General features: G+C 38.9%; 1 long non-coding RNA gene across 1 annotated transcript in view; it reads right to left on the reverse strand.

Annotated features, from left to right (window-relative positions):
* Positions 1-584: 584 nt before the first annotated feature.
* Positions 585-24,851, reverse strand: part of LOC122540938 (uncharacterized) — an 86,798-nt gene continuing 62,531 nt past the window's right edge. Inside the window, exon 4 of the long non-coding RNA XR_006309464.2 lies at positions 585-3,892. This is a non-coding gene — a long non-coding RNA (uncharacterized LOC122540938). The remainder of the gene's footprint in view (positions 3,893-24,851) is intronic.

Genomic DNA, 24,851 nt, shown 5'->3' on the forward strand with positions numbered 1-24,851 from the left:
TCATGTAAACAGTTATACTTTAGCCCAACGAAACAGCCATTATTGTGGACTGTCCATTGCTGTCATGCTAATCAAGTAATTGTACGAGTGGGCGGTGACAATTTTTGATGTTTAATCAGTCTTCTGCAATGCTTTGAATCATTAACGGATATGTACTGAGGGCGGTGCTGTGCAATAACATGGATTATGCGTTTATAATTTCAATACCGTTTTTACTAATGTAAGAAAACGAATTATGCAAACCCATGGAAAAGCCAAAATAACCTCTAAGAAACAAAGGTAGGCGAAACCCTTCCTTCACCCAACAGAACATAAACATTGTTACTATGATTTCTATTTTGGGGGAGAAATGAATTACCCACCGAGACACAGGGTCCTTGCAGTGAACGAGACTGACAATTCAATTAACCATTCGACACTACTTGCAAACACGTTTCTGCATAGCCATTGGGTTGATGGGAGCTTAACTTCACGTTCCCGCTTCCACTACATGCCGATTTCTAACACGAGGATTTATTCCTGTAATAAGCATACAACAAATAATCCCCCACCCGCCACCGAAAAAAGCGAGAGGAAACCAGTAAATTAATCAAAATGTAGAATTTATTTGAAAATTATTGAAGAACATGGGAAAAGGAATTAAATTTTACTCAAAATAATTGCATCCTTTAACATGTGGAGATATTCGTTTCAGAAGAATACGGAATCGTATGTTCATATTCTTTGAAATTCTCAGAAGCCTTGCTCCATAGATTGGTACATCAACTTGTCCTCCGATTTACGGTTTAATCCAAGCATCTGGATTTAACACCATCAGACCAGAATACTTTTTCAGTATAGATCCCCAGCCCCTGAACTGCATGAAATTTCAAATTCTTCCTAATTAAAATACTACCTGCTTACTTTCCCAGGCAACCCTTCTTCCTTTTATTGTGCAAGATGCATTTCGGGTAAACACAGTCACAAAAAAGATACTACTAATGAAAAGGTCCCTGGAAAACCTTCATAGAATTTCAACATAACATTTTCTAGAAATTTGTAATTCACATTATTGTTAATTACCCCATTAAAAAGGTAGATTAGACAAACGTGCAAAAAGTAAACATTCCACCAGAGTGTAAAGTGTAGACTAAGGAGCAATACAACTTGCAAAAGTATTAAACATAAATAATCTGTTAATGAATAGAAAGGTGGGTTACAAACATGCTATCCGTTTCAATCCTCATATTGGAGGCCTATGCTCGTTTCATAATGTTCTCATTTAAAATTTATGTCCAAAACATAAAACAATAGTCCGCATACTAATTGCTTTAATATTTTCTATGTTCATGTTTCGGTTTATGATTTATAATAGTCATTGGATTTAACTAAGAAATATTATTTTCGCTGACAATGGGAGCAGAAAATGTATCAATTTAAATTTTCTTCCATTAGAAAAATACTCTTAACATTTGAGTCTTGCTTCAAGTGTATTAAACTTTTAGCCAGACGGATGCTGAGTGTTCCCACGTTTTAGTCATTCATTCACACTGTTGAGAGAGCTAAGCTCAGCCCGGAAACAATAGCGGCCCTAAATAAATTACTTTTCGTACACGATGGAAATATTTATTTAATAATGTACAAATAAAAGCGTTTTGGACTTCCAGTGTTCCTGAAAAGCTCTGCAATAATGCAAATCTTTCCCTTGCCATTTTAAAAATCTCTCTTCCACCTCATTCTATCTTCGAGTTATATGTGAGAAGCGATCTGGACCCCAAGCTTGGAAGTGGGGGTGAAGTCCTATTTCCTGTTTTTGTTTTGTGTATTGATTCACTGGATATGGGAGTCTCTGACAAGGCCAGCAGTTATTGCCCACCCCGAATAACCCAGAGGGCAGTTAAGAGTCAACCACATTGCTGTAGGTCTGGAGTCACATTTAGGCCAAACCAGGTAATGGTTTCACAGTAATTATTAGACCCTCAATTTGAGATTCTTTGTTGAATTCAAATTCCACCATCTACCATAACGGATAATGAACCCAGGTCTCCAGAATATTAGTTGAGTCTCTGGATTAATAGTCTGGTGATAATACCACGAGGCCATTGCCTCCCCCTTGGCTTTTAGCCCGCAGCAAGCAACTACATTTTGTCCATTCTGTCATGCCCCACACAATCGGTCTTGGACTTGATGTTGTTACGCCGTTGCACTTCCGTGAGCATAATTCTCCCAATATCATCAAAACTGGCGCAAGAAACTGTGGAAGGTACTGCACAAGAATTTTTACCAAATTCTGTGCTATCTTTAAAAAGGTCGTGCTTGAATTTGACCCCCACCAATATATCTAGCTATGTCCCCGACATTAATTAATCACTGGGATTTTGCTTATTACAATTGAAGCAGTTCCGGAACGGTAACGTTAGGCTCGAAATATTAACTCAATTTTTTTTCTCCGGAAGGACTGCCAATTCAGTTAAGTTTCTTTAAAACTTGCATACTTTAAAAAAAAGTTCCTTACAGCTGGGCATGTAATCAGTGGAAATTCTCACTAATTAATTCACTGGAAGTTCCTTTGAAATGCTTGCTAAATTGGACTAGTTGATGTAAGCGTAAGGCCACTAATAGATATGTTTTCAAAAAAGCATTTATTTAAAAGTTTCCAATTACATTTACTAATTAGAAAGTGATGTTGTAGCTGTTTTTAAGCAATTTGTTCAGAAATGGTATGACTCAGCTCTAGAACCTATTTGGGCCTTCGGGCCCAAAAGTGGGACATTATCACTGCACTACAATTATTTTGTGCTGCATAAAAGTGAATTACACTCACAAGTTGCACTGGTACTGATTTAACATGCTTATTGTTGTGGTACACCCATTTTCGTCTGTTTAATCAAACTTTACCAAGCTATAAACATGTCAAGAAATAATAATAAATGGCATAATAAATGTAAAACCCTCCTAGATTGCATTGGTTCATAGCAGATTTTCCAGACTGAACTGGATGAAAGTGGTGAAATGGGAGGGGAAATAAACACGGTTCCTATCCGGTGCACCTCTAGAGCTACTTTACGCTGGAGTGTGATTGGGCAATGTACTAGCAGTACACAGTGTAGCTCTCTCCAGCAAAGGTCAGAACCTGCAAAATATCGAAAGCGTGCAGAGGTATATACTATCCTGCAAAACACAATTTCTAACATGTCCATTTATAGGTTTACAGCAGGGCAACTTTCATCTTCCCTCTGTAAGCAAATACTAAGATGTATTCAAATTTGTTAAAATTTAAATATTCCTCTGTTCAAATTCATCTCTGAATTTTAGCTACGGCTATTCTGCAATCCTCCCACCTTTTATCATACGTGGGCTCGAAAACAAAATAAGACCACCTCCTCCTTTTCGCATAACTTGACCTCACCGAGTTTATTAGGGATATTTGTTTCTTGCTTTCAGTTCTTGTCGTGATGACGCCTCCTTTACTGGGCTTGCTATCGAGTTGTGATGTATTTACTAGCCGAATCGTTTCTACATCAGCCCTAGCGCACACACACACATATTTGATTTTGAGCCTTATGAAATGGACCTCAATGCTGTCTTGATGCTACATAAGAAAATAAATAATATAGATCTAAGTACCGGAGGAAAGACGAATTGTTGATTCAGTTACAATAAAATACACACGGGCTAAAATCCAAGGCTCCTCTAAAACACAAAGTGTTCATTCTAGCAGGCAAATGTCCGATATAAATAAATGTCAATGGTAGGACTCTGTAAGGACTGGCAGTCCAAAATCCAAACAGCAGCCTATCTTTCTCCAAGGCCGTTAACATTCTTGCACTTTTGCTTGTTGTATTCTCTCACTGCACATTCTTCTGGCGTTATGGGCCACTTCGCCTTTGGTAACTGCAGCTGTTCGGCCAACCTGCAAAATAAACACAGGAATAATGAAGAAATGTGAAGACATCAATCCATTTGGGCTGCTCGGTTTTCTTTGTGAATATGCACCAGAAAATAAAGTGGATAAACATCCCGACACAACAGATCTGCTTTCCATTTCAGAATGTGTAGCTAAAAGGTCAGGACAGCAACATAGCAGTTCAATTAATTTATAAACATTTTATAGAATAGTAATTGGTTATTGTGGCCGCCTATTTTAATAACCATCTTAATGGACATTATATAAGATAGCGTTATACAAAATGATCAATCCGAGAATTATAAAACTGGCACTGTGTAAAGGTAAAATTTATCCATAGTGTTTGAACGTACATTCACGCATCAAGTGCCTGATACACCATATACAAATGACATGAAAATGTTGAGGCCAGCTAGTATAAATTCATTCAGAAACCTGATGCAAGGGGTACTGGAGGTACGTGGCAAGACGTTAGATACTACAACTAGCACTGGTTTCATTGGGGCAAGAAAGACAAAAGCTTTAACTGAAGTTCTATTTAATTTCGAGGAGGTGACAATAATAAATTGTTTATTCAAGGTGGATTGTCAATAAGAAAGTCAGGAGAGAGTTAAGCAACATTTGTCCTTATGGAGTGGATTAATTCTTTGCAATGGCAACGGTTGAGATGGAAACCATTGCATTTTGAGAGAAAATTGAATAAAACATGGGGAGATTTTGATAAATCAAAGCAATGAGTTGGTCCATTCATTATTATAACAAAACAGCATAGGCAGATATAACGGGCCTTTTGTTTCATTCTTAATTCTACAATTCTATGGAACCGTCATTTGGCCATTAAGAAAAGATAGAAACTTTAGGGTGAAAAAAATCCAGAGTCAATTTCAGAGAAACAGTCCTAACATTGTATCATATTAATATGCAGCCTTCCTGTCGTTATTGTTGCTCTGTGTATTTCCTGCCCGTATTACTTAAACATTAAATGGTTGAATTTGGTTTGGTATCCAGATCACGACTATAAATCCTTTTGTACCCGCCTTCTCAAGCTTACACACATAAAATGCCGAGGTTTCCAGTATTTCAATATCGAACTCCATTTTTACAATCTGTTCTAACTTAACGTAAGTTTATCATTTCTATAACATGCCAAAGATTTCTCACAAAAGACTCAAAATGTCATTTGTAAACTCTTCACCTATCACAGGTGATGCTCTGAGGCCAGTCTTCAGAAGCGCCCCTTTGCAACATTCAGTGCATTCCACGGTGTAGGTTTAACGCATTCAGCTGCTCGACAGCAAAGAGCACAATTAGCAAACAAACAAACCATCAATACCACACGTGAACAATTTTAATAGGATGTGACAGGCACACATTCCCAGGACAATCAAAGTCCAAACCACAGCTCACTGTCTTGCTGATTCTCTATCTTTTCGAAATTCTACACGATTCTGGCCCTGCACCAAAATCACCTCAACATAAACCTGAGCCGTGGCAATGAGTGCAGAAATGTTCAAAAGGACCAACATTTCATTAGTTTTAATACGGGTTTTAACATCCACTGCGGCAGAATGGTTACTTTGGTGCCGATTTGGTTCATTTCCCATCTGTAAAACTGCCTTCCGGTTTCCTAAATCTCACTTTAGGCTAAGAATTATAATTCTTCCCAAATCAAGCGGCTGGTTATCAGATTTGTACTTATTTCACTGTTGGATTTTATAGAGGATCTCCCCAGGAAATGAAATGATCTCCACTGTGTTTTAAATGGTAGGATTAACGCATTGAACACCAAGTGAGCAGTTCAGAGATGAGTGCGTTTTTTCACTTGTGCAACTCGTTCATATAAAAAGTTTTAATCATTTACTTGAGGTATTTCATTCTGAAAGTGGAAGCCACGAGGATACAGTTTGAAAGACATACTCGCAATCTACTGTAACCCATGTGTTCTTTGACATGTCTTTAAACTTTGTTCCAGTACTTGTTAACTTCAGGTCCGTTTCCTCAGTACAGAATAGAATCTGTGTTACTTGGAGACCTGCTACAATGGAGAGTGCTACACTTCCCTCCTCAATCCCTGCTCACTTCGAGCGAGCAGCCTTTGCTTGCAACGACTTAGAAGTGTTTGCCAGTTGAATGCCTTGAATGAATTTGGTGGCGGAGAAGCCGAAATTCTTAGATTTATACCACCACCCCTACGCTCACCTGTGCGCGCACGCGCACACACACAGTTGAGTAGGCTTGCACATTTACACAGACTGATCCTTTTAGAAAACATTTACTGTGCATGAGGAGCACAGTCAATCAGGATGTGAGTTCTCGGTTTGGAGTTTGCAAATGGAGTTTGATTTTCATTGAACAGTTTAACTACAGTCAATAAATAGTGACTGTCCACTAGGATTTATGCTTGCATAGGGAGCTGTGAGCTAATTAAAGTTCTCATGCTTTAATTAGGGTCTTTATCCTCTCGTCCTGCGTGCAACCTGCTGCATCGTTCACCATAATCTTATCAATGAACCTTTTCATTGTGTGAATGCTTTGCAACAATGAACACAGAGGACACACACTGAAGGGCACTCAGATTTCAAGTGGCCCGATATGTGGTATGGTTTATTTTTGCAAATGAGCGCAATTGGGTCTTCCGGTTTGGCTCATGAATGCATCTTATCACTATCCCCAATAACCCATATCACCATTCTACCGACACAAGTCTACATTTTCGAACCCAGGCCATCGACACACTGTAGTTGTGGAACATATTGAGCTTTTTGGAATTAAAAGCCTCTTGAACCAAAGTACCGCGCTATATTTCTCAAAATCGAACTGTTTGATCCTAACTTCTGTCACGTCCCTAATATACCTGCACCTCACCTGCTCTTTGCAATAAAGACAATGTGAAGCATGGTTTGTTCATACTTGTTTTCCCTGCGTCAGTAGCTGTTCGAAAGTAAAATGTTTCACACTTGAATGCTACAGTTTCTAACTACATTTCCACCAAAATGTGTTTCATCCGCCTTGTCACACACACACAATATCCACCCAGACTTGTGCTCAACACCATTGAGCCTGATAGCTTCGCTTTCTCACAGCCTACCCTGGACCGGACATCCTCTGATTGGCTTTTTCGTTCTGTGAACATCACAACGTTTGATCTGCTTTTCAATATCTGTCTCGGTTATCTTTCAGATTCACACATCCATCCGTATATTCCGGTGAAAGAGACAATATGTGGCCAGAGATCTATGAATTGCGCCCCTGTCTTCATTTAGCAGATCATTCCATTTGCAATAAGACAAGATCCTAGCTTTCCTGCCCCATTTGCCTTCAGAACAAGGGCTAGCTCGTATGATGCAGTCGGCCAGCGTTTAATTTCGACTCGTCTGTAAGAACTATTAATCAATAAAATACAGGAAATGTAGTGAATCATGCTTAATTGAGTGAAGCTGCTCGCTCATGGAATGACCAGCATAACTCTCTCATTCCTCCTTCACTATTTCTATTACAAATTCTGATTCCATGCGAAAATACAGTTGCAAATTACAATTACATTAATTAATGATATGGAAATATATTGAAAGGGACGTCACACCTTTTACACTGTCATAACGATTTTGTTATGACATCAGTAATAGCATTTTGACATCACCAAGAAGCTGCTACGGGACTCCAGGGAAATAATCATAAACTAATCTGAGAGTTAGGCGGCTACTTAGCCGGGTAGCTTAGTTCCACACAGCTCTGCCCTTGATACAACACCGTTTTGACAGCACAATGCCGGCACCATGTATGGGAACACGAGCATATCCGAAATGTCCCTCATCCCCCGGTCCCCTGCAAGTCATACATTACAAGCCTATGACGATTCCTTCATTGTCACTGGGTCAAAACCTTACAACTCCCCTCCCTACAAACGTGACATCCTTGTGAGTGCATATCCATGGCAGAGATCCCTGAGGTTCAACAGGACGATTCACCAGCACCTTCTTAAGGACAAAGGTTAGGTAACAAATGCCAGAGATGGCACCACCTAACTTCCAGGTATTAGTCTTTTAAAAAAGGATGGATTGTGCATTTCAGAGCCTATCAGAGTTCCATCTGAGTTTTGGCAATTGGTGTGACAACACCTCATTGAAGCAGTCTCGGCAATCGATGCTTCATTCTCACTGTAATTCATGTAAAGTCTGACTGTCAAGTATGTAGGTTTGACAGGGCAGCCAGCTCTACTGTAACAGTAACACTGTAATGTCACCGACACAGAAATTGCTGGGGTCAGCCAGCAGAGCTGGCAGCAGAGAAAGCAGAGTTCACTTGAAGAAGGGTCACTGGACTCGAATTCTTAACTTTGTTTTCTCTCCACACATGCTGCCAAATCCTGCTGAATTTAACCAGCAATTTTAGTTTTTGTCTCAGAACTTCAGCATTCGCAGTTCTTGGCGTTATTTACTGGAATATCACCAGGGGTCCCACTCAACTAAGTGGAATTTTGTTTGTGTGATTTTATAGCGGTGTGGAGGCAGTTGTGAGCTGGAACTATAGATTGGTGCTGTGAGTTCAATACACTCTAAAGCGTATACCTATTGAGGTGTATTTTGTCAGCGGGTAACCAAGCATTGTTGCCCTGTTGCTCACAATGGGGAGGCAGGTCATCTTACAGTTAACGTAGCATCTAATTAAATTACACAAATGTTAAGTTGCTAGTACCAACAGATCTGGATTTTCTGATGTAGGACGTATCCACCAATGCAACAACAGTAAGAAAACAATCCTTTCCAAAAACCTTTCAAAACACACAATTTAAACAATACAAAACAAGGACTAGCTTATATAAAACAAAATCAGTTCATAGATTGCGATGCCTGGGCGGAGTCATTGAGGCAATTTATGGCTGATCAGAACTTGAATTTCCTTTCGAAAACATGGAGGCAAAAGTTGCAAGTAATCTTATGGAGAGTTTGCACTTTCATGTTGAGCACAAGCAGTGACAATTGAAATAATACTTTTCCTCCTAAGGTTTACCCTTTTAAATCACAGATTGAAAATTGTGTTTATACGGAAAATGGTAGTCTAAGTAAATCACTGCAATGTGGAATGGGTTTACAACAAAGACAAACAAAAAGACAAATTCTAATGGACCGCACTAACAGCGGCCATGGACCACCAGAAGTAACCTGGTTTTAATTGAAAGCTCATTCTCTATCAGGGTCTCTCGAATCTTCCCTCATTTCGGGGCTATAAAATCAATAACAAGCAGAGTAAGATTTAAAAGAGGAAATTCCTCTTCCAGACTGTCCTTTCCTTTTGAAATGCAAAGTTAGCGGAGAAGGATTTGAATCATCAATGTCTAAACAGCATTCAAGGACCGTCCATCAGGTACAGAAAGAGATTTGTTCCCCAGCCTATTACCGTCGATTGTATTGAATTAAATTGAGGGAAACTTCACAGCGGAACAAAGGCGCCCAACTCCTGTGAGAAACACCCTCCTAATCTGTGAAACACCTCACGCCGCCCTGAACACAGCAAATCCCTCCACCATCTGCTCCAACCGTAGCCAACCTCCTCAAACAGGAACAAATCACGTCCCCAGACACGGCGAACTCTGTTGGAGATGTCTGCGAGCCTAGCTGGAACACATTACTGCGATGCACTGGATTCCCTGCTCTCTTCGTATCTTGTCCCGTTTTTAGTCAGCGATCCTACTTGCTGTGACTATTTACAAAATGAACTTAGTTTTTCTACCGATAATGATTTTCAATGTGCACTGTAATATTTGCACACATATATGGCTGCAGACTGCTCTGCAGGATTTCGAGAGAGTCTTCATTTGATTCTTTACTGTGAGAGGCAATGAGAGTTTATGGGGTTAACGTTTACATTGAATCAAAGCTTTTACATACACATCCAACACACACGTAACCCACACACGGTCACCCACAAATCTGGTTTGGATTTGACTCCAGAGTCTACGCAGGATTCTCAATTTCCGTGGGCACCGGATTCTTCCTGTACTAGAGAATGATAGCAAGCTTGTAGTTTCCAATCGAGCATTTCTGGAGCTATCTCCAAAGTGTAAGGAGATCACAAGAGCAAAGATTATGACGCACCAATAAGATCTGCATCATGAAATATGACGGCATCCTACAAAACCTCTGTTCCAGCCATACAGCTTTGTGGTACAGCCTCTCAATACTTTCCTGCAGTATCCCAGACCGAGTTTAAGCCAGACCGAAGCCTCTTTGTGCTAAACATGGATTTGCGGAGAACAGTGACCGTGTTTTACAGCTCCATGTGTGCAATAGGTTCTATCACATTCTGTATCGAGAATTTGACCTAGCCAGTGTGCCCAGGAATTCTGAATGCACCCTAGCTCTGTTCCCGTCTCTTCTCTGGGGTGGGAGAGGAGGGGGGGCAGAAAATGAGAAGTGGAAAATAGAAATTTAAAAATACGTACAGTCCAACGAGATGTGCAGGTTGGTTCGATTAGCCACGGTAAGAATAAAATGGGCGGGGTTACACAGGGCAGTATGCTCTTCGATGGTCGGTGCAGACACGATCGGCCGAGTGGCCTTCTTCTACTCTATACGGATTCCATGATTCAACGAAATAGGAGATTTGAGAGAAAACGTGGGAGGAAGATGTAATCATTTTTGCAAAGTTCTTAATCATATTATCTATCACTGCCCTTTTTTAAATTTACATTCTGCAGCGTGTCATAAATTTATGTGGACTAAACATCACTTGAAATTCAGTTCTTCATGAATTTTGCATAAACTATAAATTAGAAGCTCCCAGCACACAACCATATGTTTTGTTGTCTGCACTCGTTGTTGACATCACACTCCAATGCACACTCTACTGCTGTAATAATCTTTTTCCAACTCTAGGGTGGTGATGCACAGACCTGGAATAATGTTCCCAGACTTGAGTTCAAATTACATCATCGCAGCTTGGGGCATTTAATTTGAATTAATTAATTTAGTCTCATTTTTTAAATGATGAAGATTCATAAAAACCAAAAGCGTCATTCATGTTGTTAATGCCATCCTTACTCTGACTGGACCTACATATAACTCTAGACCCAGGTCAATATTGTTGATCCTTATTTCCTACAGAAAAAAAATATGCCAAGTCTCCTTTGACAATAGCTTCCAAATCTTCTTCTTCTATCAGCTAAAAGGACAACAAACACATGGAAACAGCATCTCCAACAAGTTCTCCGCAAAGTCACACACCATCCTGACTTAGTACTTACCATTCTTCCTTCACTGTCACTGGGTCAAAATCTTGAAACATCCTCTCAAAGTCATTCAAGAAAGCTACTAGCCATGACCTCCTCAAAGCCACTTACTTAACGCAATATATGATGGCCTTGCCAGTGAAACTCATGCCCCATGAACAAACAAAAAAAAACTTAATCTTCTTTCCTTTCACACATGAAATTGCAGGCATCAACACCTAAATTTGGCTTAATCTAATAACTACATTCTTCTTCTCACAATGTACACACTTGGTCCTTCATTTTTTAAGTAAAAACAGAGAGAAATTCATAAAACCATAAATCAAACAGTGATAACACTTAACATTTGTATTGCAAATGCAAAAAGTGTCACAGGAACAAAAGACAAGATTCAAGTTAAAGGACCATATAAGAAAATATTTCTCGATACAGAGATCAATGTCTGAATGCTATCCAAGTACAACAATGGAGTCAGAGCAGAAACTCTGGATGTTGCGACCAAAGATTATAAATTTCAATTGAAGGATGTGTTTGATGGACAAATGCCACCTGCCTACTCCTCAACCCCATCAAACAAATCAAAACGATATGCCTGGGTCATTAAATAGGAATCAAGTTGCAATGTGCTTAAATTTTGAAGACATTTATTCAAATAATTGTTTGCTAAAATGGTGTGTATTTCATGCATGCCCACTTACCTTTCTGCTTCTCTTCATTTACATTCCTGTAAGTCACAGCTCACCTTTACTCCACAGTGTGGCAAAAAAAATTTGGATGAGAAAGGGCTATTCTGCCCACCAATCTTATTCCTTCACTGGACCATGTAGAATACATCTTACTCAAGACACATCTGTGGAATCTTCTTCCACAGCCCATCATAATATCTCTCAACATGGACAATAGTTCCCACCCAGAAACACTTTCCCCATTATCCCCTACCCTGTTTATTTGACATTTTCTACACAAGTACAAAAATATTCATCTATGTACTTTCTTCAGCCTCCACAAATCATATTCTCAACCTAGAAGAACATGAATCATGGATTTGCAGCTGTCATTCCAGTGCTGTTCACAAATCAACGATGTTCAATGAAAGGGAAGAGACTGAAAAGGGAAAGTGAAGATGACAAACATCAAGAAACAGAAGAGAAATAGGACACAAATAGACAGTGGAAAAGTAAGGGCTTTCATTTGAAAAGCACCTTTCACATCCTCAAAATATCTCAAACTGCTTTGCAATCAAATAAATACTTCTGAACTGCAGTCACTGTTGTGATGTAGCCTTATGTAATAGACAGGAGAAAGTGAGAACTGCAGATGCTTGAGTCAGAGTCGAAGAGTATGATGATGGAAAAGCACAGCTGGCCAGGCAGCATCCAAGGAACAGGAGATTCGATGTTTTGAGCATAAGCTCTTCATCAGGAATGGGGGGTAGTCCATGGAGGCTGAGAGATAAATGGGAAGGGAGTGGGACTGAGGGAAAGGTAGCTGGGAGTGCAATAGTTAGATGAAGGTGGGATGGAGGTGATCGGTTGGAGGGGAAGGTGGAGCAGATAGGTGAGAAGGAAGATGGACAGGTAGGACAGTTCAAGAGGGTGGTGCCAAATTGAAAGGTTGGATCTGGGATAAGGTGGGGAAGGGCAAATGGGGAGACTGGTGAAATCCACATTGATCCCGTGTGGTTGGAGGGTCCCAAGGCGGAAGATGAGGCACTCTTTCTCCAGGTGTCGAGTGGCTAGAGTTTGATGGTGGAGGAGGCCCAGGACTTGCATGTCCTTAGCAAAGTGGGAGGGGAAGTTAAAGTGTTTGGCCACAGGGCGGTGAGGTTGTTTAGTGCATGTTTAACACACTATGAAATAGACAACCTTTCTATTTCAATGACCCACAAGCTATAGAGGAAACAAACACTCAATTAATCTGTGTTGGTGGTGTGAGTTGAGAGATTTTTTTATCCCTAGGCACTATTGCTCTTATTTAAATAATGCCATATGATTTTCAGATGCTATCAGAAATACAATTTTAGCAGGCTCTGTGTTGTGGATATTGTTAAACTTAGAAAGGAACTAGAAAACCTGTGTCATGTGTAAGTCAAATGAAGCTCTGCGATAACATTGTATAGATCGACCTAGATCCAATGTCTAAAACATGTCAATGTGTAGATTGATTGGGATCCATTGTTTCAAACTTTTGTTAATTGTGGTGTCTAGTTGTGCAATCAGACTAAATTTTTTGTGTGATTTCTCCCAGTTTTCATCAATTATATGCTGTGTTTCATTTGATGCCTTTACTCCAATTTGACCATTTAAGTCTGCCTAGTGTCACATGCTATAATATAATGCTCAGGAAATCACGAAGTCACAGGTCAGTGATGTTGTCTGTAAACCAGAATTAATGAAAAGTGAAGTAATTCTTTTGGAGTTACAGAGTCAAGTAGCAGCATTTGGATTTAAGAGTAGTTCACAGGTTCAGAGACATTTGACACGGAGAATTGAAACTCTGCACATCTGAATACTATCAAGAGAAAACACTGACCCCTATGTATTTTCTCTTGATTATGGTATGCGTTTGTTAGTTCTGGGGATTAAATTATCCAGTAGCCCAAACAAGCACTATTATCCATTGATTGGCACTAGCAATTCCTGTTGTAACTGTAATGCTGAATAATAAATTAAACAGCTGCTCAGTCTCCCCATAACCCCATAGCTCAGAAAGCTCATACTTTTGATGTTTGCTTCATTTTATTTCATTCACTTACACCCGAAAACAGCATTCTAAAGAACTGACTAGCAAATGATGTAGGAGATACCAAATTACTGATCAGTTTTAAGAGGTTGAACAACTGTTCAGAAATGGTACTTACCAAAACTATGAAAGAGGATGGATAAGAGGATAAGCGGAATCCAGAACAACCTCAATCAATATAATTGATAGCAAGTCAACAAATTAAATCAAATAAGTGGGTTTTGGCAAATTCAATTTGAGTGTAATGTTTGCATAATCACTACCAACAGATTCAGTTTTATAAGTACATTTGCCTTTTTCAGTTAATCTTTCATTTTCCTTCAGTCAGTGTCTTTATGTCTTTCTTTATTTGTCATTTTTCCTTTCAATATCCTTATTCTCAATTTTGTGCCTAATTTGAATGAGCTTTCTATATTTTTCATCCTAATTTTTATTTTACATAATTAACAACTTGGTGCCTTAAATCTGTCCTGATACTCAAACAGGTAAAAAGTTAGAGAGCACAGTTGCAGATAAAGAAAGCTATAATTAGTAATGAAAGTCATTTAGTAGAGTCATAGAGATGTACAGTATGGAAACAGACCCTTTGGTCCAACCTGTCCATGCCGACCAGATATCCCAACCCAATCTAGTCCCACCTGCCAGCACCCGGCCCATATCCCTCCTTCCTATTCATATACTCATCCAAATGCCTCTTAAATGTTGCAATTGTACCTCCACCACTTCCTCTGGTAGCTCATTCCATACACATACCACCCTCTGTGTGAAAAAGTTGCCCCTTAGGTGTCTTATATATCTTTCCCCTCTCACTCTATGCCCTCTAGTTCTGGACTTCCCGACCCCAGGTAAAAGACTTTGTCTATTTACCTTCATACTTTACTTTTTTTCTCACATGACAGTGCTGTTAAACAATAGGTTTCAATTTCTTTCTAGGTAACCAGGTGGAGTTGAGATTATGTAAAAAAGGAGGGGAAAGACATATTGGTCCAAATAACCCTATACTACTCCTAAACTCTTTTATATTTCAAAATTCCTCAGGATGGTAAATCCATTCCCTGTAACAAAAAAATTACAATAAAGATCAAGCAGTAGGGTGCTATAATGTTTAAATTAATTTGATTACATTAGGTTGCAAATTTAACAGGTTTATATTTGGAATTTTTCACCTTCTCATATTACTTATAGGACTGATAATAATTCTGCTGAAGAGTTTAGAAGTAACATTGCACATGGGAGGCGCAGCATAATTTTGAAAGAAACACTTATCATGAATGTTATAAATTCAAAATCAACTCACAATTGTTGCTTTGTTATGTCATTAATGAAAAAAGCTAAATCCTGAAATAAATTTAACTTGCAGTATATTCAGCAACTGTGCTAATTAGGGTCATAAAAAATTCTACATTTTAGCCTCAATTGACACTAACACATATCTGGCCTAAATCTGCTTTTGTAGTTTGAAGTAAATTTGGCAATAAGGTAAAGTGGGAAAAGACAAACAGTCAAAGATGAGTATAGTAAAAAGAGCATGCGCAAGAGAGCACAGCACCTTTATTAGAGAAGGAATAACAGGAATAAGTGTATCATCAAATCAACCAGAGTTTTACAGTTTTACAAATTGAAAAGAAAATGTCATCAGGATTGTAGCCATATTTTGTTGTCAAATTGTGCAGGCTGTATGCCATTGTCAACTGAAGAAAGTACAAGGCAATTAGAAGTGTTAGTAAAGTATTTAAAAGTTAGAGTTAGAAAAATTCAACATTTTGTTTAATTATCAACTTTTTAAAAAGGATTGGATCTTGAGTCTGTGGGAAGGTATGTTGAAAATGTCACTAGAAGAGGCCAGAAATGAAAGTTGGACTCAGTACAAAGAAACTAGTAATGCTGGCAAGAAAGTACAGTGCTGATCAGGATAATCCTGGTGATCCACACTGAAGGTGCTTTCACAGCACTTTCACCAGCTTCAGTGTTGAATCGATTCAGGCACACAATAGGCAGTGTTGGGTTATCGACTGCATTCATTCCTTTTATACCTCAGAATGACAGATTTAGAATAATCTATTCACACCAGCCTGGTACAAATCGTCAGATTGACAGCCAACTTTAAACCCAGAATCCAGTGAGTAGCAATTCACAACCTGCAAGAAACTATCGGTTTAAATAATGGTATGCTGTTTAGAGCCATCCTTCCATCTGAGCCTTCACAGAATTCAAACAGATTGATGTTACTGCTTGTGTGTAAATGGGCACTTTGCTTCATTTTATATTCCACGGAACATTTCCAGATATACAGATCATCACCTCACTCAGTTACAAACGTTAAGGCCAATACATTGAGTTTTGAAATGCCAACAAGCAGTGTAATGCAGTGAATGGCTGAAGTTTTGGTTTGTGCATATTAGGTACTGAGTGGTGGTCAGGTCCTGAATTGAAAATGGAATAGTTTGTTTTGTAAAGACCATGTTGACAACTACCCATTGCTGAAATTATGCCAACTGGGTTAAAAGTGCCTGTTCCTTTACTCAGAGCCAAAGGCAAGTGATGTGAAAGGATATGGAAGAGAAAGGAACTGAGATAAGATCTAATGGTTCCGGGACTACATGTGAACCTACTAGGTGGCAAGAGTGTACCACAACTGACCTCAACACCCCTGAAGTAGGATAATGTCCATTTCAGATTGCTACACTACCATGGCTCCTGTTCTCTGTGGATATCAAATAAGGATTAAATGGACTCAGCAGGTGTAGCAACATCTGTGCAATGATAAACAGGGTTAACATTTCAATAACAGTAAAACTCTTCAGAACAGCCATTCAGAAGAAGAGTAATACTGGACTCAAAACTTCAGCTCTGGTTCTCTCACCATGCATTAGATTAGATTAGATTACTTACAGTGTGGAAACAGGCCCTTCGGCCCAACAAGTCCACACCGACCCGCCGAAGCGCACCCACCCAGACCCATTCCCCTACATTTACCCCTGCACCTAACACTACAGGCAATTTAGCGTGGCCAATTCACCTGACCTGCACATTTTTGGAGTGTGGGAGGAAACCGGAGCACCCGGAGAAAACCCACGCAGACACAGGGAGAATGTGCAAACTCCACACAGTCGGTCGCCTGAGGCGGGAATTGAACCCGGGTCTCTGGCGCTGTGAGGCAGCAGTGCTAACCACTGTGCCACCGTGCCGCATTCTCACAGACTTGCTGAGTATCTCCAGAACATTTTATTCCGGGTGTCCAGCATCCCCAGTAATTTGTTTTTTAAAGAATTTGATTGCGCTGAGCTATAATGTCTGCAAATTGGATTACCCTTCAAGCACTACAAAGTTGTGGTGGACCTATGGAACTATATCTGCACATGATCAATACTTTCAGCAGATGTTGAAGAGAACTATATTGAAATTGGGAGGGGCCAGGGTGGTTAAAAACTGACTATAATACACCTAGGTTTGCACTTCTTATTGGAGAGTAAATTCTTTCCTTAAAAAATCATTTTCAAATGTACACAAGCCTTCAGTGGGATAATGAAAGGCCTATTTCATTCAAACAGCATAGCAAATACCATGTTGTATTGTTTGTCTCAATATTTGATGTCCCTTTTTTAAAGCCTTGCATCCTTTATGCTTTTATTAACATTATCAGTATCATTAATACCAACACACATTCAATGAGTTTTATTTTTCTCTGTTGCAAGTAATCATTGTTGGGCTATCTGAGCAAATTCAACAGTAAAATTATACCTCCGTGCATCACAGTTTGGTCTGTCACTGCATGGTGCGCAGTTGGAATCCATCAACAACTAACTGAATTTTTTTTCATGTGTTTGAAGTGTCTAAGGTGTGTTTCAACATCTCTGTGCAGTGAATAGCTGGGAGTGAGTTTCAAGCCTGGAACATGCCTGACATATTTCAATGATACACACAATCAGAAAGGATTACAAGTACTTTGAACAAATATATGCAGTCCAGGCAGTAGGTTACTAAATAAAATATGTTTACAAACCTCTATTTGTTGGTATGTACATTTATAAGCACTTAGCATCCTCCCCCTACTCCTTACTCCAGGTGACCATTACAAACTTAGAATTTTTTTTGCCTGAGGAGGAGGACCAGTCAACCTGTCCTGTCGGTACCAGTTCTCCTGAAGAGCTATCTGCTTATGTAATGTTTTCCATGATTTTGTTTTAAACCACCTTTTCAAATCTATCCATTTCCTTTTGAAAGATACTGAAATTCTGTTTGATCACTGTCTCCAATGGACATTCCTGACATGAGTCCTGACAAATCTCTGTAAAGAGAAAAGGGGGACTTTCTTTCAGCCCTTCCCTTCATGAAGTTCATGAAGACCTGATATCTAAACTTCTCATACCAACTCATGCGACAATGGGAATACTTTTCCACAACATTAAAGACAATTGTAAGCATCATTCTTAGACCTCTTCTTGACTGTAGATACTCTGCCAAGAAAGTTCATAACTGCAATCTCTCATCCCTGATATCATCTATTTTATATGCTCTCCACTGCCTTGTCATCTTTTTGATAGCCAAAGTTGGACATAATATTTAAACTGAAATCTAACTATTAATTTGCATGAGTTTAACACCGCCTCTTTGTTTTCATATACTGCGGTGTTTTCATAAAATATCATACTCTAAGTGCTTTAATCTCCTAACTTAAAGAGCAATATATCTAATTCCCTATATCTCTCATCCTTTTAAAGTTACCATTTAGTATATATGTCATCTAAACTTTTCTTCAAAACTATATCATGTTATATTTATCTCCATTAATTTTCTTATGATAGATATTTTCCCAATCTATTAGCCAGTATTAGTCTTTCCAAAGTTGCTTTCAGGACCACTATTATATCACTGTTATATAAGAGTATCATTTGCAAGCCCAGATCATTTAAGTAGAGAACAGTTCCTAATGTTCCATAATAATCATTACTTCTTCTTATTCGCAACCTGAAGGGCAGAGTTATATCTGTATTGCTTAAAAAAAAACATTTTGTCTTGCACTCATCAGAACACTTTTCAAGAATACCAACCCAGGAGGAAAACTAACACTTACAATGAAGAATTAACATTCATGTGAAGTGTTCTGATGACTATAAGACAAATAGCTTCAACAAAACTTGCCTTTTTTTCAATAATACTCAAGTTCTGTACTACCAAATGATAATTTGTAGAACTATTTAACTTGAACAAAAGCATTAAATGATGATCAAAGACCAAAGGCACTGTGCACTTCAATAGAATATGGTGGGCCATTACTTCCCATCTTTGTCTTCTCCTTTCCCCTTACCATCTGCACAACCATATTCCCCAGACCTACCTTTCGGATATCTGACATTGCATCACCTAGAGCTAGCAGCTCTAGGTGCACCTAGTAATAAAAAACAGCTCTCCATTTGACCTGGTCTCATTCCTACTGCATTCATTCATTCAATATAGACTATCATAATGTGTCGTAAATCCACAAATCAATTTTGAAAAGATTTTAATAAATATTTTTCGAGGAAGTCATTGCCCCCCCCCAAAAAAAGGAAATGGCCTCAACAAAGCTGACAGATAAATGCTCTGGCCTGCATGAATCATTTGCCAGAATTACCATGTCACAGAAGGTAAAACAAACAAGACACACACTCAATTATTTTAATATAATGTGATAGATTCTAACCTATCAATTAATTAGGCTGTAGGTCACAGCGCATAAATCAACTAAATTGATACCAATATCTATCTTTGTTTCAAGACTTCTAATGACTTTTATCTCCTGTCTAACATCTTCAACCCAACAACACTCTGAAACCTTTCCTCCTTCTGTTTTTGCCTGTTGTATTTCCCAGTTTTAATCACTCCAATATTGCCAGCCATAACATCTGCTGCCTGGCTCTGAAACGTTGGAATTCCTGACCTGTATATCCTTCTTTCACTTCTTTTTGTCAAGGTGGTCCCTAAAGCTCGCTCTTTGACCATGTTCTTGGTTCACTATCATATATACATTGTGGTTTGGTGTTTGATAGAATTCCCATGAAACAACTAGGGAAGTGTTACTTCATTAAACACACTTTACATATGCAAGTGATTATTAAGAATCATAGAATAGTACAATACAGAAGAAGGTATTCAGCTCACTGAGTCTGTGCTGGGTCTTTTAAGAGCAATTTAATTAGGCCCACTAATCAGCTTTTTCCCAATATTGTTGCAATTTTTCTGTCTTTGAAATATTTATTCAAATCCTTTTTGAAAGTTACTTTTGAATTTCTATTTGGACATTGCATTCCAAATTAGATAGGATTAGAACTCTTGCAACTTCCTCCTCTTGTCACCTTTGGTTATTTTGCCAATCACCTTTAAATGTGTGCCCTCTTGTTATTGATTTTTCAGCCTTTGGTGGAAGTTTCTCTTTATGTACTGTATCTAAATTCTTCATTAGTTTAAATGCCTTCATCTTCAGTTATCCTTCCTGTTTGAAGGAGAAAATAAAAGCTTCTCTAGCCTACCCATGTAATTGTAATCTCTCGTTCATGGAACCATTGTAGTAATTCACTTCATACCCTCTCCAAACGCCTTCCTAAGTGTGATGCTTAAACTGACACAAAACGTGCCTTTCGGGGGGACTGGATAGGTTCAGTTCAACTTTCCGACTTTTGTATAATGTGCTCTATTTAACGTCCAGGTTCTGTGTGCCTTAACAGCTGGCTGTTAACCTGTCTTTGCCCACTTCAAAGATTTGTCTACAATCATCCAAGCCCTCCACCTTCTCACACCCCCTTTAAACTTGCACTGTTAGTCCAAATGGTCCTAATCCAAAGGGACGTTAAGACTGAAAATATCATAGAGAGATACAAACATATTTTCCAAGAGCAGGTGCAAATCAGAGAAAAAGAAAGGGAAAGAAATGCATGACACATTCACAAGCCTCAATGAATGGACCCTACTCAAAATATTAACACATTTTCAGATTTTCACTGCACATTCCTATCACTGATTTGTTACAAACAGCTAGAATTAGACATATCATCCAAGTCTTAGGAGTAGAATTCTCTTGCAGGGCATACTTCTCTCAACTGAAGGTATCACAGTGACAGAGGCAAAATACATTTTATAATAGCATGTGGAAAAGGATTGATTAATTAAAGACTACATTACAGCTTTAACTTGATATCTGGGTTCAGCAGCATGGAGATCACTTCGACTCTTCTTATCAATATTGCTCTTGACTTTGAGTTTTTAGTTTGATTTATTGTTGTCGCATGTACTGAGGTACAGTGAAAAGTGTTGTTCTGCATGCTATACAGGCAGATCCTACCATACAAAGTGCATCATGGTAGCCGAACAAAATGCAGAATACAGTGTTACAGCTGCAGAGGAAGTGCAGAGAGAGAGATCAACATTAACATTTAAGAGACCATTCAGAAGTCTGATAATAGTAAGGAAGAAGTTGTTCTTGAATCTGATTGTACATGTAATCAAACTTTTATATCTTCTGTCTGATAGAAGAGAGTGGAAGAGAGTATAACCGTGGTGGGAAAGGTCTTTGATTATGTTGGTTGCTTTCCCAAGGCAACAAGAAGTATAGATGGAGTCAGTGGATGGAAAGCTGGTTTGTGTGATAAACTGGGGCTGAAAAGGTGTTGCTGGAAAAGCGCAGCAGTTCAGGCAGCATCCAAGGAGCAGGAGAATCGACGTTTCAGGCATGAGCCCTTCTTCAGGAGATTTATCACACAAGGAGATTCCTGAAGAAGGACTCATGCCCGAAACGTCGATTCTCCTGCTCCTTGGATGCTGCCTGACCTGCTGCGCTTTTCCAGCAACATATTTTCAGCTCTGATCTCCAGCATCTGCAGTCCTCACTTTCTCCTTGTGTGATAAACTAGGCCATGTTCAGAACTCTATGTAGTTGCTCACGGTCTTGAGAAGAGCAGTGCTATATCTTATGCTGATGTTCCAGATAGGATGCTTTCTAGGATGCATGTATAAAAATTGGTAAGAGTCCTTGTGGACATGCTGAATTTCCTTAGCCTCCTGAGGAAGTAGAGATGTTGGTGTGTTTTCTTGACCTTCCCTAGGTGACTATTCATTTTCCATGAACCCAAATTATCTGTCGACAGATCATTTGACTAACAGACATTTCAGTAAACATTCCAATCCCATCCTATCTTCATTAGATGCTTGCAAATAAGCTTCTCTGAGCACAGAGCTAATTGACGTGGGTTGTCAAGGACAGAGATTTTGTAGTGATCACTCTTAGGAACTTGGTGCTCTTGACCATCTCCACCTCAGCACCATTGATACAGACAGGGGAGTACTCTCCAGTCCCACTTCCTGAATTCAGTGGAGCTGATCTCTTGATGTCAGGTAGGAAGAATCAGCAACCAATTCTGTCTTATGATCTTGCTGAATGCAGAAATGTGTCATTTCTGCTCCGATGTCTTATGATCTAATGGTTTTATAACAAATGCATTCTAACTGAAAGCTGTGAGACTGAACTGCTGGTTGAAAGTAGATCAAAAATAACTTTGCAAAATAAATCTGCATGTCAAAAGGTACCACTTTTCAATAATGTATGCTTCCGGATCTGCCTGGCAACATCCTCACCAAAATAAAAGTAAATATTGCATTAGGCAAAAAAAAACAGTGATATCTATAAAGTTGACTAATTAAAGGCACTCACACTATTAGCAGCTAGGAAATTCAAATCCCTGCAATTGATAAATATGGCATACTGGTGAGCAGCAATCCCTCTCTCTGATGTGTCCAACCTCACTTCCTACTGTTTATGGAACGATTACATCAAACACTGACTATATGAGTAGTGGGTCATTTTTCATTACTGTTCAGAGATTTTGCCTTTGGAGGAAATGGGAGCTCCCCAATCACCTGGCACCAGGGAAAGTTCATTCCATCTTTCTTGAAGATATTAATGATCATAGGGCACAGAAACACAGATACCAGTGTTACTGCATAACCTTCCATTCATTTACCATGAACTCAAATTATCTGTTGACAGATCACTTGACTAACAGACATTTTGTAAACAATCCAACCCCCATCCTGCCTTCAACAGATGCTTGCAAACAAGCTTCTCTGAGCACAGGGCTACCCCCATTTCTGGGAAGAGTAAAAGGAACATTTCTCTCTATTCTCAAGAGCTACATTAGTTATTGCATTGGACAAAAGTGTTTCATCCCCCAAAATTCCTTTCACTGTAATAAGTACCAAATAAAGATCATCTGAGAAACAAATTCTGATATTTAACTGAAAGGTCGTGTTTCCAAGTAATAGTCCTTGTCTTACTCAACTAAGGCTGAGTGTTTTCTGCCTTTTTGGGTGATGTATGTCAAATAAGGCTATGTGGGACACATACACAAGTTAAATCCATCCCCCATTAACTTGTTACATCTCTGCTGGTTGACACTAACAAATCCATCCACCAGTGTGGCAAAGGTACAAAGAGCAGTCCTCTACAAAACTCCAGGCCTATAAGATTCAAGCAGACAGAAACGGTGAATTAAAGAACTGAATGCAAATAGATCAGAGCTGCCTGGACTTTAAAGATTGGGCTGTCGGGGCTTAAAAGCACTACCTGGCATTTGGGCTACAGTCTGAACACATCCAAAGTAGCCAACCCTCATTACCTGAACAACTTGATCAATGCCCTTTTGTGAAATTCTCAACCATTTTCATGGAGTTATTTTAAAGAGATACATTGACTGTGTAAAAGAGCCTAGTGAAAAATCACCTTCATATTTGAAAGGAATAGACGAATGCCGTTCATGGGAAAAGAGTTGAGCCACAAATTGCATACATGAATTTCACTGGGTCAATAACATATTATACAGGCTTAAAAGTGACATGTTAGAGAGGGGTTTTTCAAGTATGCAGCATCGTGCACAAGAAAGGAACTCTGCAAATGCTTTCCTACATATATACACATATAATGCCCTTTTGAGATATGGAAGTAGAAGAAACCATTACTAACAAATAATGTGATTCTCAAAAACTATTCAAAGAATCTTGACATGAATGGGAAAGATTTAGAGAGATATAGGCCAAAGCCAAACAACTGGGATTAGTTTAGATTTGGAAAATTGGTCAAATGGACAAGTTGGACTGAAATGTCTGTTTCTGTGCTGTGTGACTCTATGACTATGACTCTATGGAAATGGTTAATGATGTTTCCATGTATGGAGTGTTTTTGTACATTTATATTTTCCTTCCAGTTCCTCAAATAACTAAGGGGTTGCTTTTACTTTTCATCCCTCTGCTTCACCCTTGATTCTTACTGAGATTTCAACCAAATGAATTGAGATGGGGATGGATAGAGGAATAAAATCAAATGGAGTCAGCTTCAGCACAATTTCCACTCCCCAGGGTACAAGAAAACCTTTGACTACCAATTCTGTTTGCTCCTGTTCCTTCTCTGCAACACTGCATTTAAATTTTTCAGTTGCTAATATTGTTTCCTCCTCAATATGACCCATGTTGCTTATGCAAATATGCATCTTTTATTCCGGCTCTGATTTCCAAAGAGGGATTTGAATGAAATATAATGGTCCTCTCCCCACCACCACCCACCCCTCACCACCTCCCATTCCCTAAAAACTGTTAACACAAATGCATCTACTTCATTTACTGAGCTTCAGTCTGAACAATATCTGAAAAAAACCCAAGGATAAAAGCGTTATCCCATATTGAAAGTCTGGAAGTTTGCATTTTTACAAAGGTAATGAATATATAATATTCTTGGCTGGATGTGGGTGGATAAATTACTGGAACAGTATCTGTAGCCATTATTTAACCTTTAACAACTTGCACTACCAACATACTTGAAATATATTAGACAGACAGGTATTTAAGTTTATGCAGTAAAGATTCGTTGTAATTTGAACAAGTAGTCACGGCAACAGGCTCCTAGATTGTGTTATGAGGGAGAGAAAGATTACTTTAGTTAAAAATAATTAATCTTGACTTGAACCTGGATTA

The sequence above is a fragment of the Chiloscyllium plagiosum genome, unplaced genomic scaffold (genome assembly GCF_037043375.1).
Source record: "Chiloscyllium plagiosum isolate Xiang-an unplaced genomic scaffold, Cpla_swu_hap1 HiC_scaffold_39, whole genome shotgun sequence".
Lineage (NCBI taxonomy): Eukaryota > Metazoa > Chordata > Chondrichthyes > Orectolobiformes > Hemiscylliidae > Chiloscyllium > Chiloscyllium plagiosum.